Here is a 17,002-nt window from a genome sequence, read left to right on the forward strand (position 1 = left end):
GAAGTGGAAACACATTGTACCAACAAGCAAAACTGCATTAATCTTTCAGAGTTTTATGAATATACTTTAAAGGTCTGAACTTACCTGCTTTTTCTTTTTCACAGCCTTAACTTCAAATGATCATAACTACTTAAACACGCAGGGCTTTTAAGTGTGTTATCACCGCTGGGGTTGGGAAATGCCATGTAATTGCACGCTTTGAATATTAACAACAGAACAGGCTTCGGCTGTAGACTTCTGTTCCTGCTCGGAGCCAAAAGCTTCATTCAGCTTGCTGTTTCTCCAGAGATCAAGGCCGGCGTAATTGAGCCCGGCTGTTCTACTGCCAACATTATGCTCATGAATTATATGCATGGTTTTCTATTGTTTTGTCGAAATGTACTTAGTGCTTTAGTTTGGGAGCTTTCAGTAAGAGGACTTATTTAAGTGTGATTTGTCTTCTTAATTTTCCATTTACGGATGCCAGCTCACAGCTCGGACGTTTGCAGTTGTCTTTATGGGAGCGTAAATTGTCCTTATGTTCGCTGTCTTAAGAGAAGCCCAGGTGCAGGAGTTTATGACATAAGACCTAGCTTTGGGATTCAGATTTTTGCAGTTGGTTTTCTACATATTTTCTTCTGTGCTCTAACAAGTCCAGTAGCAGTTCTTTTTTAGAATGACTCTTTATCGTCCTGTTGAGTGTAAGTGTATGATTGACACCAGTCTAGTCATTGAAATGGGCATTTTACTTTGTAACGTCAAAAACATTTTTGAGCCTGACCGTATATATTACATTTGATAATTAATTTGATTGTGGAAAGTTGGCTGTTTTAATGTAACATCATGAGAAAGCTATGAAAAAGTCCTGGGGCCGGATTCACGAAAATCTTCTTAAGAAATGAGTTAAGAAATTTCTTAAGATAAATTCCACGAAGTTCGTAAGAATGTTCTTAAGTGCAATTCTTGAAAAATTCTTAAGTTCTCAAATATATTCTTAAGAACATCTTAATTTTTTTTCTTAAGAAGAAAATAGTCTTTATCAGTTACTTTTAAATAGCCTGTCTCAAGCTGCAGCGATCTGTTTCATTCATTTTTGCGCTCTCATCTGAGTGAACGCTTCTGGTATGTCTGTCCGCGCTGCTACAGCAAACGCGTCCTGTGTATCGGCGCATTTATATGCGCTGAATACTGCCAAAGATTGTCGTATTTATAGGCTAAAATTAAAAGCGTCCAATTAAAGGTCCCTATCTGACTCGTTTTTGTAGAGTTGTTACTGAGTTTTGAAGTCAGCAAAAAGTAGCTTCACAAATAGGCTAATCATGACCAATTATTGTTTACATTATCAGTCATCGCTGTCACTTCTGAAAACTTGTGCACATCCCAATTAATAGTCCTACTATGTATTTTATGTAGCTAGTGTTGTTTTAATGCTTAAATATATATATAAAAAATATATATAGATAATTTGAAATAACCCAATAAATTCATTAAGTCTGGGGCTGTCCTAAATTTAAGAAGTTATTTACGATGATTTTTAAGAACATTCTTTTCAAGAATTTGAATTATTCTTAAGTTTTGTCTTGAGGACAATCTTAAGAAAAAAGATAAGAATATTCTTAAGAAAGAATGTTTGGGAATACAAAATATTCGTAACTTTTTTCTTATTCAAAAAAATAAGAAGAAAATGGCACTTAAAAAGAAATTTCTTCTTAAGAATGTTTTGTGAATCCAGCCCCAGATCCAGTAATGATAAATTAAGATATATCTGCAATCTGTGCTAAACTTACAAGGGTACAATGGCAAAAATGGTTCGCACATCCATTAAACATATTCAAAAGACTTGCAGCTAAAAGTAGGAGTTGTGTTTGGTGTATTTAAATGAACTGTGCTCAGCAGTGCTCAGAAATGACCTGAGGTTGTGAAGAGAGATAACCGGGTGTGTTTACCACTGATCTGGTGATCAGGCGCATTTTGGTGTCTGTGAGGAATCACTAAACGTTTACAGAGTCCTTATGGAAATTGGTGATTTCTCTTTACTGTTTTTTCATAGATAGCACTCCTCAAATTGATCTCTTTCTCACTCAGTGGCTCTCAGCTGGTGTGATTGGATTTATGCAAATAAGAAAATGCAATCTTACAGTATTATTGTAAGTGGAATGTATAGCAAAATAAATCGGGTAAAGGGTAAAGAAAATAATTGCATGTTGTCATTGATGTAGAAATCTGAAAATATAAGCTACTATTATTTTGGTAGAAGTAGAATGCAAAAATAAACATTTAATGTTTCAGTAAATTGCGTAAATAGTTTAATTTTTATTTTTTATTTCGTATACGTTTTATTCATTTTTGTATAAAATTGTCTTGACTTTTAGTGAATTTAGGCAGATACATTTGTCATTGTCAAAGATAACAAAACGTAATTTTGAAACATATGCGACAATAAAACACTACGCTATAAAAGACAATAAAAGAAAAAAACTAGTACAGTTAGTGGAATTATTTAAAAAGATTTAGAATACATTTTAAAAGTTTGAGGTCAGTTTTTCTTTAGTTCCTTTATTCAGCAAGGATGCATTACATTGATCAAAATTGACAGTAAAGATATTTATTATGTTACAAAAGATTTATATTTCAAAAAATTTAGTTATTTTGAAAATACTTCAAATAATTATGGCAAACATGGTAAGTTGCAAACTGTTTTAAACATTGGTAATAATCAGAAATTTCTCTTGAGCATCTAATTAAAATTATTTCTGAAGGATCATGCGACACTGAAAATTCAGCTTTACATCACAACAATAAATTACATTTTACAATATATTCAAAAGAAAACAGTTATTTTAAATTGTAATAGTATTTCACAATATTACTGTTTTTACTGCATTTTGATCAAACAAATGTAGCCTTGGTGAGCAGAAGACACTTCTTTCAAAAACAGTTTTAAAAATGTGGCAAATACCAAACATTTGAAATGTAATAATACTATATAATATTTATATAGTATTTTAGGGAGCTGAAAAAAAATATTACAGATTGGTTTGGAAAACTGCACATTATTTATTTTGCACATATTTGTGAACTAAAATGTTTCTGTTGTAGTTGACTAAAATGATTTGCCATTTCAGTCAGTGAATCTGACTAATTAAAGAATATCACAAAAAAAAAAAAAAACTGAATCATGAAAAACAAACAAACACTACGACTAAAACAAATAAACAAAACAAATAGAACACTTAATTTGACAATGGAAATGTAAATTCCAGTCAGGCAGATTGGATTGTGGGATACTGTGTCCTGCAGTCTGCTGTGTTTGCATACTGCATATTTTGGGAAATGTCTTTTGTCAGTTGGGTATTTTGCATATGCATACAGAATATTCACATACTGTGCACAGCACGCAAACTGCATACTGCAAAAATGTAGAACGCCTTTCCACATGTATCCAGTCTCCTCACACAAACACGTTATATGACCTGAAAGTGTCGTATTTGTTTACTGGTCATCGCCGTGCCGTGTGTTACTGCCAAACTCTGAGTCACATCTCACCTTCATCAGATTTTCATCCTCACCTATTAGTGTAATGATGAGACTCATCATGTGTGGCTCGTGGCACATGGCATTCATCCTGCAACTGAGTGACCAAATGAACAGAGTGGGAAAAGATGGGAAAATAATTGCCCAAACCACATGGTGAGAAGGACAAAGCCAAGGCTAAATAGGTTTTTATTATGAGGGCCTTTCATAAAATTCACATAGATTTGAGAACAGGCACATTTAAAGCGGTACACATATGGCACAAAGGAAATCAATAAAGCAGAGAGGGGTGTTTTTGAAAGCACTTAAAAATAACACTGCATGCACACACCTTTACTGTTGTTAAGTTTTATGTATTTGTGTAATTGTGTAACAGTTTCACGGAAACATTTCCATTATATGTCATATTTCTACCTAAAATCAGATTTTTGGGGGACTTTATCTTTTATTTTATTGTTTAAATTGGCATAAATTGCAGGTAGTACAACAAAGTAACACTTACGATAATATGTATATATGGTAGACTAGCAAGTAAAACATATTTGTTTATGGTTGTGACGTAAAGCCTATTTGCTATTTTACTGTATTACTGTAAAAAAAATTTTATAAAATAAAAACTTTAATCAGATTTTTTAAAATGGCATAAATAGAAGCTAGTACATCAAACTAAAATTATTTATAAGCTTTTTACAATGAATGGAATAAAATTATTTGTGTTTATTTACTTTTTTATTTTACTTTGTCAATATAGCGAGTAGTAATTCATGGCTGTGATGTAACTAAATTATTTTGTTTAAATCAGTAAAACTGCAGGTAGTACATTAAACTTAACATGATTTCTAAACATTTTATAATAAATTTAATAAAATAACCTGATTTCTTTTCTTTCTTTCTTGTTGGTGATATAACATGGGGAAAAAACATGAAAATGGCTATAACTACGTTAGTCCAACTGACTTGAAACTTGGCATGCACTTTGGCATGTCTTTGTCCAAGGTGCCACCAATATTTACGAGGGCATTGGCGTATTTTTAAAAACATGGTCGCCATCAGCCAATGAAGTTTGAGCACCCATTAGACAAAGTTAACGAAGGCCAATCGTAACAAAATTTGGTGAAAGAAATTTGAAAGAAATTGGTCCATGGGTATGTTAGATTTCCACATTTTGAAAAACTTGTCTCGAGCCACTGCTATCAAACTAACTTTTTGTTAAATATTTGATATTATGTAAATAACCTACATTTTCTAACTTGTTCTAGATGGTTAATCCGATTTTCACTAAAATTGAAACAGGCTATCTTCAGCATTTTGATAGACCCAACAGTTCTCGAATAACGTACAAATGAATTTGACGAAGAGTTTGCCAAAGTAGACCTGAGGCTATATCCCCTCAACGCATTATCATATTCAGACCAAACTTGGAGTTTCTTATGAAAAATGTGCTATTCACTGTGCCTAAAATGTATAATTGCAGAAAAAAAATATACATTGTATTGAACATTAATGGAGCAACAGATTTTGTGTGAAAATAAATCATTCAAGTTGTTTATTTTGTTTAAAAATCTTATAAATGTATGAGGTGGCAAGGGGGGCCTTTTAGCCCACACACGGGGTAAAAGACCCACCAGCATGGTGTAAAAGGCACACGGTATTGATACAAATACTAAAATAATGTTTTGTTTTGTTAAATAGTTGTTTTTTTTGTTTTTTTCTTTCCCACCCACAAAACAGAAATCTCAAGTTAATAAATAACACTAGTGTCCAAAACCGATACTAGGTTGTGGTAAAGAATTGCGATAAGAAGTGAATGGCATGAAATTGAGGATGAGTGGGGTTTGTCTGGAGGGAGGGTGAGGTGTTAGAGTCAGGAGACACAAACACAATCACATGGAGGCAGAAGATCGCAGCTCAGCACAAATGTCACAGGCAGCGATGGGGTGGAGGCCATAAGCCTATTAGAGGGTTAATAAATCAGGCCCATAGCTGTGCCAGGAGCCGCTGTTGAGCCTGGCTTTATGATCCCTGAGCAGATTATGGCCATTGAGTTTCCAGTTTGGCTGCATCCATATTGATGGAGTGAATGAGAAAAACATTGACCAGAGAGACTCAATTTCATTTTGGCTCCTTCCAGGGCAAGGTTTGTTTATCTAACCGCCACCTGTGAAATGCCAAAGATTTATGCCAATTCATTTCACAGTCATTTTAATAAGAATACTTTAATCAAGTAGTATTTTGGCTTATATATAATGTCCATTGTTTCATCCATTATAAATACATACATGCATATAAACATAAATATGTTTGTTTGTTTGCATGTATTTTTTAGCTAGTAAGCAAAATGAAGCACATCCATTAGTGATTCACTGGAAATGTAGGCAGAAAAATAAAACGTTCGGTGTTTATATGAATTGTAATATAAATTTTAGGTTGAGAATAAGATAATTCTTTCAAAAAATATATATAAAAAAAAAATTACTTATTCCGTTGCTTGATTGATTGATTGGTTCATTCATTCATTCATTCATTTTTCTTAAATAATACAGTTCAGCTGTTCTGTTTGAGCTCTTGAATTGGTTAAATCAGGTTAAAAATCATAAAGTCGACATAAAACGGCATTTTCAACAAAATTTACTTTTGTAACCTGACATATTTCTGTGTGAATCAGTGAGAAACAAAATGCAAGACATGACTTGATTTTATCCACAGGAAACTGAAATAAACAAAGTACACAAAACAAACAAACAAATAAATAAATAATGTTTGGCATATATTAATATTAATATTAATGCATATTTCATTTTACTGTGGTCATGCGTAAAGTGTGTTAATACAAGTTAATATTGTTTTTTTCAATTTAAAACACTAGTTTAGATCATAGGTATTTACCTCAAAAATTTTAAACATTAAAAATTATTTATGCTGTTTAAAATTTAAATACCATATTTAATATAAGTTCTCAATTTCATGTTACTTTCATATGAGAAGTTCTGGTTTAGCTCTGGGTTCAAATAACCATAAATTTTGGATCTTTTAATTTGATTAGCATGAAAGATTTCTTCCAAACGTCATTCCAAGAACCACCTTCAACACAATATTGAGGCAAACGGCTATTGTTTACATATTTTGTTTACACATCAGTAATGAACTTAAAGGAGTAGTTCACTCGAAAATTAATTTTACTTAAAATTGATAAGTTTGTTTGTTCATGTGAACAGATTTGGAGAAATTTAGCATTGCATCACTTGCTCACCAATGGATCCTCTGCAGTGAATGGGTGCCGTCAGAATGAGAGTCCAAACAACTGATAAAAACATCACAATAATCCACAAGTCATTCACACCACTCCAGTCCATCAATTAATGTCTTGTGAAGTGAAAAGCTGTATGTTTGTAAGAAACAAATCCATCATTAAGAAGTTTTTATCTACAAACTATTGCTTCTGGCCAAAATATGAGTCCAAAATGTAAGTTTAGTAGCTGTTTGGATTCTAATTCTGACGGCATCCATTCACTGCAGAGGATCCATTGGTGAGCAAGTTATGAAATGCTACAATTTTCCAAATCTGTTCAGTTGAAGGAACAAACTCATCTACATCTTGTTTGGCCTGAGCGTGAGTAAATTTTCAGTAAATTTGAATTTCTGGTTGAACTATTCCTTTAATGAAAGACATTTATCAAATGTAGCCTGATTTGGACCAACATAACACGTTGCATTTAAATTTAGATTCAGACTTGTAAATGTACGCGCTGTGAAAAGAACATTAGCATCTGTTCGTTAGGCTTTCTTCACTCAGCGGAGCGTTTCAGGTTTGATCAGCAGTACCTACAGCAGAAGCTGGTGTGTTTGTGAAGCTGCTCTGATTATTAGTGACAGCTGTGATGTGACAGTGGTTGTCTGACAGCCTGGGCTGGATCAGACCTGTCTCGTATGAGCGTGTATGGCAGCTCCGTCACCCCTGCTGTCCCCTGTCTCCTCCGTCCCGCTGGTCTGTCACTCTCCTCACCGTCGCGCGCCCCTGACTGATACCAGATCAGCAGCGGGAGGAGAAAAGCACTGGTGTGAGATTTGCACCTGCTGGGAGCGCAGCGTTACCATCTTCACAGAACAAATCTGACGTGAGAGATGTAAACTGTTTATGTTGAGAATTTATATATGAAGCCGTAATTATTTTAAATGATTTACAGAAAAAACAAAAATCGGAACAAAATGTGTGTTTGGTGGTTGCTTACTGGCCCAAGTCAAAAAAGCGGCCTCTCAATTCAGTGTAGGTCTATGGGATTTTTTCGCCCATTTCATTTCGTCTGGCAGAAGAAACTAAGATGTTGACCAATAAATCATGACATACAGAAAACATTCCCAAGAAACAAGTATTCCGAGGCTGCGCACATTAATAGCGAGGAGTTTCAGACATCTTCAATCATTGGATCATATGACTGTTGTGCTAGTGAACTTCCTGTTTATTTGATTCTTGCAGTCTTTTTTTATTTTATGCAGTCTTTTCAGTTTTATTGACTATTTAACTATTTATATATTCATCTGTAAATCTCATGGAGAATTTTCCAGGTAACATTTTACGGCCAAAATACAAAATTGTATTTTCTATAAAGAAAATTATGCATATTCTTCACTATTTAAAAAAAAATATTAAACATTATTGTAATAGAATTTGAATTTAAATAAGCATAAATACATTTTTAACTATTATACAGTACTTGAAATCTAACTTTACAAAATTACTTCAAAATTTAAATTCTAACTATTTATGTTTTTTTTTGTTTTTTTTGTATTTACTTTATTTACCAATTTTCTTTAGCATACCACATTGCATAGAAGTCATTCTTATCGCAACGCAATAAATAAATAAATATACAAATGAATGAATGAGTAAATGGATGGATAAATACATTAATAAATTGTGCTTGTTTATATTTGCATATAAATTAAATATTTCTGCCATTACTATAAATACATAAAAATTCTGTAAATAAATGTTATGCACAAACAAGTAAACTAATAAATAAATGTATTCATTTATTAAAATGTTTTTGTATTTATTCAATTCATATAAATTAAATGTTTCTGGCATGACAGAAAATAAATAAATAAATAAAAATTGTGAAGTAAATTTGTTAAGCACATTTTGAAATAAATTTTGTTAAAAATTGTTGTACTGAGTTTCAGTTGTACTGATTTGAATATTAATTATTTTATGATACTGAGATTTTTGTACATTTATGGCGGTTGAGAGTTTGAAATGAAAAAGTGCTATGAAAATTATCTATGAAAATCTTAATGGTTGTACAAATAGGCTTAATTTTCCTTATGTAGTATGTAATTTTGCTCTCTTTTTTTCTTTTGTCTTTGGTAGAAAAATGGTTCCTGGATAATGTTCATTAGAAAAAAAAAAAGTCCTAATACAGGCTTCATTTTCTTTATGCATTTCTTTTAGTTTTGTTGTGAAATATGGTTTAGATATTTATTTTGAGTTTTCCTGAGATTGACTTTCATAAGCTCTATTGATTCAAGAGTCCTTCATGACAGCACTAACAGAACAGCGTGTTCTCAGCATCGTTGCATTACTGTACATACAGTTCCAGCAGATGTTCAAATAGGCTCTTCAATGTACCAAAGCAATTCTGAAAATATCAAGACACTTATGCAAGATGGAAACTTCCAAACATAAATGAAGTCTTTGTCGCTGCTGTGGGTGGAGATCCTGGTGAGGCGGGTAAGAACTGTTATGAGCTCACGCTTGACAGTCATTTTTCCCTGAACGTCATGTCATTTTTCCAGCTCTCTTGTCCAGGAACTTTGGTGTCCAGAGTGGCAGCTTTGTGTCGGACGTGTTGAGGGTCACTGGGAATGTTAGTCTGGGATACCAGCTAAGCCGGCTGAACATCTAAAAGCTGAAAAACCAGAAACTGTGCATGTTGTCCTATAATGTCCTATAATATCATCCCACTGTCCAGCCATTCTTACTTTCATCCATTCATCCCTCCCTCCTTAAATTCATCTATTAATTAGTTCATGTCTCCATCCATTTATCTCTCCATGCCTTCTTTCATTCCTCCATCCATGCATGCATCCATCCTTTCATTAAACTGCCCTTCTGTCCATGCATTCATTAATTCATGTCTCCATCCATCTATTCTTCCAGCCATTCTTTGTTACACCATCAAATCCATCTATCCATTCATTCATTGGCATCCATCCCTCGCTACATCCACCTATCCATCCATCTCTCACTTTTTCATTCATCATCCATCCATGAATTAATTTGTGTTTCCATCCCTCCCTTCATCCATCCATTCATCCATTAATTTGTCTCCATCTATCCATCCATGTCTACATCCCTTCTTTCACCCATCCATCCATTCTTTTTCTTCCATCCCTTGCTACATTCATCCTTTCATCAAACTGCCTCTCTGTCCATACATTAATTAATTCTTGTCTCCATCATCCATCCATCCATTAATTCATATCTCCATCAAACATCAGTCCATTCTTTATCATCCATCCATCAATCCATTCTTTCATCATCCCTCACTTCATTCATCCTTTAATCAAACTACACTACAATCCATTCATTAGTTCATGTCTCCATCATTCATCCATCCCTTCTTACATTATCATCCATCCATCAATCCATTAATTCATTCATCATACTTTGCTACTTTTCATCAAACTGCCCCTCTGTCCATCCATTCATTCGTCTCCATCATCCATCTATTCATTCTTTCTTTTATTCAACCCTCACTACATCCATCCATTGACTAATTTATGTCCCCATTCATCCATCTATCTGTCCATTCATCCCTCTCCCTCTTTTTCATTCACCATCCATCTATTAATATCTCCATCTATCCATTGATTAATTAATGTCTCCTTTCACCCATCCATCTGTTAAAGGGGTGGTTGATTGCGATTTCAATTTTTTTAATGTTAGTTAGTGTGTAATGTTGCTGTTTGAGCATAAACAATATCTGCAAAGTTACGAAGCTGGAAGTTCAATGCAAACGGAGATATCATCCTTTAAAATTCTGGCAGTTTAATGCCTACAAAAACAACTGGTAAGAGACTACGAGTTACTTCCCGGGTCCGTTACGTCAAGAACCCAGAATTTTACATAAACCCCACCCCCGGGAACGTGTAACGAAGGGGGCGGGGCCATGCTGCGCTGCTTTAGAGAAGAGGAAGAGAAAACTAGGGGTGCACGTAAAAATCTACTCATATATGAATCGCGATTCTGCCTTGTAACGATTCTAATGGATTCACAAGTTTCAAAATCAATGTTCTTAAAGCAGCAGTTCTTAATGCTTCTGCTCTGCATCTCTCTCTCTGTCTCTCTCGCTCTCATTCAGATCATCAGTTCAGTGAATACACTTATTTTCACATACTGTAGCTATGAGAAGCGTTATACATGGATGTGTGTGCGGTTGCCGTACTGTATTAAAGCTTTAATCAGAATAAAACCGTATATTAAAAGCTAACAGAAGCATTAGCATTTACAAATAACAGTGTATCTAAAAGTATGAGACAACAACAAACAAAAAACTTAGGTCTACCATTAAGAGCCGTGCTTGCACAGGTTCTGCGCGATCCTCTTCACTAATATTCTCTGCGTCTCAATCGGGCTCAAAGTGATAAGCAATATAGACGACGCCATTGTTTACAATACAACCGGAGCACATGCCACTGAAGTGAGGAACGGGACGTTCAGACGTGCTCTAGAGGCGGTTTAGCCAATTAAAAAAACACTGGGCCAGCTAACCAATCAGAGCCCATCATGTATTTCTGAGGGAGGGGCTTCATAAAAGCAGGAAATGATCAGCGTGTTTAGTGGAAAAGGGACAGAGCAGTGTGGAATGAAGGTAAATTATGTTAAAAATAATGCGTTTTTTAACAAACAAAGCATTAACCCGTTAGACTGCACCCCATAAACACAATCAAGCCTAGAAAAATACCAGTCAACCACCCCATTAATATCTCCATCCATCCATATATCCATTGATTAATTCATGTATCCATCCCTCCTTTCACCCATCCATCCTTTAATGTCTCCATCAATCTATCCATGCACTGATTAATTCATATATCATCCATCCATCCATCCCTCGATACATCCCATTCATTAAACTGTCCATCTATCCATCCATTCTTTGATTAAACCTTATCCCTCCTATAGAAGGTGAACACTCCCAGCTGACAGCTTGTGAATCCCTATAATTCGAGTTTGTCGGACTCTCTCATATTTGTTAGATCTTCTCCTGTTTACTTTATTAATTACCAGTTAAATCAATTATCACAGAACAATTTGCAGCGGCTGCCAAGTATTATAAATATGGCTTTCAACAATAACCCATTAGCAGTGACTTGCATTGTGTGTCCTTCTAGTGCAACTTACACAAGAAAAATTGGGCATTTCCCAAGAGCCGTCACTTGTTAAGAAATTACCAATCTGCCAGTTAACAGCTATTGAGTTTCTACTGTTCCATTTTGAAGTCCAATATATTGGCAAATCTGCCAGACTCACTTCACAAGTCACTGATCTAATAACAGAATCGGTGAACTTGAAATTGAGGTAAATGTAGCCGAAGCCTTTTTTACCCATACTTGTTGTTCAATGCATTGCATGAAGACAAATCATAAGCAAGAGATTTTCGTAAACATGTAGCATGCTGTTGTTCATCGGGCGAATGCATTGACCTTGCGTGTATCATCTCAACACCTTTCCCTTTTTTTACTCCAGCTAGTGTTTGTAGTTCATCAGAGCGGAGATGAAGATGACTGATGAAACCGATCGTTCGGGTCATTATCCTCCACGTTACAGGGCAGAGAAAATTAAAATTTGATTTGTGGAGGCGCAGTGTTTTGTCGTTCTGCTGGATAACTGGACGTGAAAAATGTGCCCCAGTCTCCTGCTCCTAGAGCGAGCCTGTTTACCCCTGAACGAGGAGAATTAATTAACCTCCTTTATATTCGGGCCTCGTACTTGCAAATCCATCCTGATGTCTGGGATCTGTCTCAGAACTTGCGTCGTGTTTGTCCCTATGTCTTGAGAGGAGATCTGACTTCAGATCAGTTATGCTGTGAATGGAATATATTAGATGAGGCTGAAGTTTTGAAGAAGGAAGCTGGTTATGGATCAGCACTTGACTGCCAGAAGGTTTAGTTTGATGAACCCTCTTGTTATAATGAGTGCAGTTGTGCACAACTCACCTGAAACTCAGTGTATTTGGAAAATTTCTCATGTTTTGGCCTGGAGGGTTTGCCTTTCATTGTTTTCTTGCTGTCATGATACTTAATATTTGACTGTAACAAGCAGAAAGATAATGACGATGTTTAAAATGTAATACTATCTTACTGCATAAATACTGGATACTATCTATAACATTTAAAATAATAGTTTGTGAAATGCATTATCGGTCAGTGGTTTGGATATATTGATTATTCAATAAAAGACACTTTTACACAATTTTTAAGCATTGGTTTATTTCTCTCTCTTTTTTTATTTATTTATTTATTTTTAATCATACTGACCCTAAACGTTTATGTGGTACTGTAGAGTGACTTGAATACAAGTTTTTAATTTCTGAATAAAAAATGCATTGATATTTTTTGGAGTGTATAAAGGCAAACTTATTATTATTATTATTATTATTATTATTATTATTATTATTATTATTTTTAATTTTTAAATGTTTTTCCACCAATTCAAGGTCGTGTGGTGTGACCAATATGCAGAAACATACAAGAACAACACAACAAAATATGATTGTGTATTTTACTTGTTTACATCATAAGATGTTTTTACAGATATTACATTACAATTTTATTAAATGGTATGAAAAAGTGTTCAAAACGACGTAGAATCAGCATACAAATTGTACAATTCTAAGAACTTAAATGTATTTTTTAAAATATTTCTCCTTTATCATGGACACTTTTGTTTACCATTGACCCTTATGAAAAATATACATATTTTAATCATTATTGTGCTACTTTGTTGTCACATGACCTCATTACTTGCTTAATTCAAACATTTGCATCCAGTTTTCATTTTACAAAGAAAAATTATTATTTTGTAACGTGTACAACTCTTGCAGTCCAGTTAAATAATGAAACAGTGGAGTGATTATGGATAACACGAGGGAATGCAAGGTCAGTTTGAGTGCATTGCATTATGAGATAGAATTCCTAGCATAATATGCTTAGGTCATCTGGGTCTTGTTTGCATAGAGAAAATATGCATTCACAACATATTATACACTTGTGAAATATTAAGTATGGTAGTAGGTTTGTGAACATAAACAGTCATTCTATCTGTCAAATGAGACACATAATAACTAAAGCAATATGTAAAGGCCTTTCCTTTATTACTGCAACTTCTTTTTAACAGTATTGACTTTAAGCCACTCCTAATCGGGTTTTGTGATGCTTCGGTGCAATTTTCAATTAGCGTTGAACATTGACATGTGACACATGACTGAAGCAGGAGATTAATATGGAGAGAAATGAACTGAGAGCTGAAGAGAAGAGAAGAGCAGTCTATTTCTCTGCCGATGTGCTCACGAAAGAAAAGCTGCTGCATGTCTGACGCCAGTGAACACGACAGACCATCGACGGACCAAATGAATAACTGAGCTGCTTTCTGATGGAAATACTGTTTCTGAAAGATCAGTGTTATCGGAGTCAGGAAAATCTTAAACAGATGAGTCTCAAGAAACCTGTCATAAACATGTCCAGGTCACATTTCACCCCAAGACATGAAGAAAATCATACATAATTATATTTTGCATTAGGACACTAAGCCTAGTTTAGAATCATTATGATTTATTATATTCTGATATTATTTTCATGACATTTTATGCACATTTTCACCCCATATCCTACATCCATTTTATTTAAACATCCATTTTTTTTTTTCCTTGTCATTTTTATTATTCGCAATGGAGATTCACATTACAGTATTTATACATTTTATATATTTATATATTTAGCATAGCTTAAAAGTAACAACAAAGATAATATACAAATTATTTTAAATAACAATTATTTAATTATATTATATCATTATATCAATATTATATCATTGTTCAAATATTTCTTTCTTTCTTTCTATTTAATTATTTACTTATATTTATTATTTTTTATAAATATTTTTGGAGATAAGGTGACCCACCTGTCACCTTTTCTCATCTTTAAAAGCAACAACAACAACAAAAAAATTATAATAAATAAAAATAAAGTAAAAACAAAAATAAAATTAAATAAAATGTATACCCAAAAATATATAGAATATTTTATATACATAAAATGTCTGACCTATTTTTTTTTTTGGAACATAAAAACACACACACACAAATATACAATAAATGAAAAAAGTAAAGCCAATAATTGTATGTATGTGTGTGTGTATGTATATATATATATATATATATATATATATACAGTATCTCACTCACTTCTGTATCTCACAGAAGTGAGTACACCCCTCACATTTTTGTAAATATTTTATTATGACAACACTGAAGAAATGACACTTTGCTACAATGTAAAGTAGTGTGTACAGCTTGTATAACAGTGTAAATTCTCTGCCCCCTCAGAATAACTCAACACACAGCCATTAATGTCTAAACCGCTGGCCACAAAAGTGAGTACACCCCTAAGTGAAAATGTCCAAATTGGGCCCAAAGTGTCAATATTTTGTGTGGCCACCATTATTTTCCAGCACTGCCTTAACCCTATTGGGCATGGAGTTCACCGGAGCTTCACAGGTTACCACTGGAGTCCTCTTCCACTCCTCCATGATGACATCACAGAGCTGGTGGATGTTAGAGACCTTGCGCTCCTCCACCTTCCGTTTGAGGATGCCCCACAGATGCTCAATAGGGTTTAGGTCTGGAGACATGCTTGCCCAGTCCATCATCTTTACCCTCAGCTTCTTTAGCAAGGCAGTGGTCGTCTTGGAGGTGTGTTTGGGGTCGTTATCATGTTGGAATAGAAGGGAGGGGATGCTCTGCTTCAGTATGTCACAGTACATGTTGGCATTCATTCAGGGGCGCGGGAACTGTTTTTTTCTGTGGGCAACTGTTTAATTGTTGGGAATATTAAAAAAAAAAGAGTGTCTATTTAAGTGCAAATAGCCATGTTGTTGGCAGAGGCTATTTTTAACTCCACCCACAAATGTATGATTGGGCTACTGAAATTTGCAAAAGATGGTCATCAATCCTCAGATTCAGCGGCGCAGATGGTAAAGCATGTGTTACACTTTTTTTGACACGATCGACCGGGGTTCGAATCTGCCTTTTGGCGAACTTTTTTTCTCCCTTTTTAAATTTCAAATCACATCAGAAAAGCATTTATTTTTTAATAAAAATTAAGGAAATAATCAAAAAGTTGAACATAAAGTATCGGGTAGGGTTAGGGTGGGTGTAGGGAGAGCTTTTGTCCCAATAAGGTGGCATCCATTTAATAATTTGACATAAAATGTAAAAAATTACACTCAATAAGTTATTGCATACAATTTTATAATGTATTACAATGCAGAGGTGCAGATAATTGCCACTATTTGCAATAAGTAATGTTTTTCTCTAATAATGTTTTTCGCCACTATTAATCATACCCTTTTATTCAATATTTGCAATACTTAATTAGCAGGATCCTGCTATTTTAACATAGAATAAATATAATCTAAAGCTATTTCCACTGTGTAAATAGCATATCACTAAAGAATACTGCTATTTTCACTTAGTGTAAAAATAAGCCTCTATCGCAATCCAGCAAACTGTTTGTGGTATTTCTTGTGCATCATCTTTAGAAGAGGCTTCCTTCTGGGACGACAGCCATGCAGACCAATTTGATGCAGTGTGCGGAGTATGGTCTGAGCAGGCTGACCCCCCACCCCTTCAACCTCTGCAGCAATGCTGGCAGCACTCATACGTCTATTTCCCAAACACAACCTCTGGATATGACGCTGAGCACGTGCACTCAACTTCTTTGATCGACCATGGCGAGGCCTGTTCTGAGTGGAACCTGTCCTGTTAAACCGCTGTATGGTCTTGGCCACCGTGCTGCAGCTCAGTTTCAGGGTCTTGGCAATCTTCTTATAGCCTGCGCCATGTTTATGTAGAGCAACAATTCTTTTTTTTCAGATCCTCAGAGAGTTCTTTGCCATGAGGTGCCATGTTGAATTTCCAGTGACCAGTATGAGAGAGTGAGAGCGATAACACCAAATTTAACACACCTGCTCCCCATTCACACCTGAGACCTTGTAACACTAACGAGTCACATGACACATGAGAGAAAATGGCTAATTGGGCCCAATTTGGACATTTTCACTTAGGGGTGTATTCACTTTTGTGGCCAGCGGTTTAGACATTAATGGCTGTGTGTTGAGTTATTTTGAGGGGACAGCAAATTTACACTGTTATACAAGCTGTACACTCACTACTTTACATTGTAGCAAAGTGTCCTTTCTTCAGTGTTG

General features: G+C 34.7%; 1 protein-coding gene across 7 annotated transcripts in view; it reads left to right on the forward strand.

Moving 5' to 3' along the window:
• b4galnt4a (beta-1,4-N-acetyl-galactosaminyl transferase 4a) overlaps window positions 1-17,002 on the forward strand; it is a 181,130-nt gene that overhangs the window by 76,617 nt on the left and 87,511 nt on the right. The window lies entirely within an intron of this gene.

Source organism: Onychostoma macrolepis, chromosome 25, assembly GCF_012432095.1.
Source record: "Onychostoma macrolepis isolate SWU-2019 chromosome 25, ASM1243209v1, whole genome shotgun sequence".
Taxonomy (NCBI): Eukaryota; Metazoa; Chordata; class Actinopteri; order Cypriniformes; family Cyprinidae; genus Onychostoma; species Onychostoma macrolepis.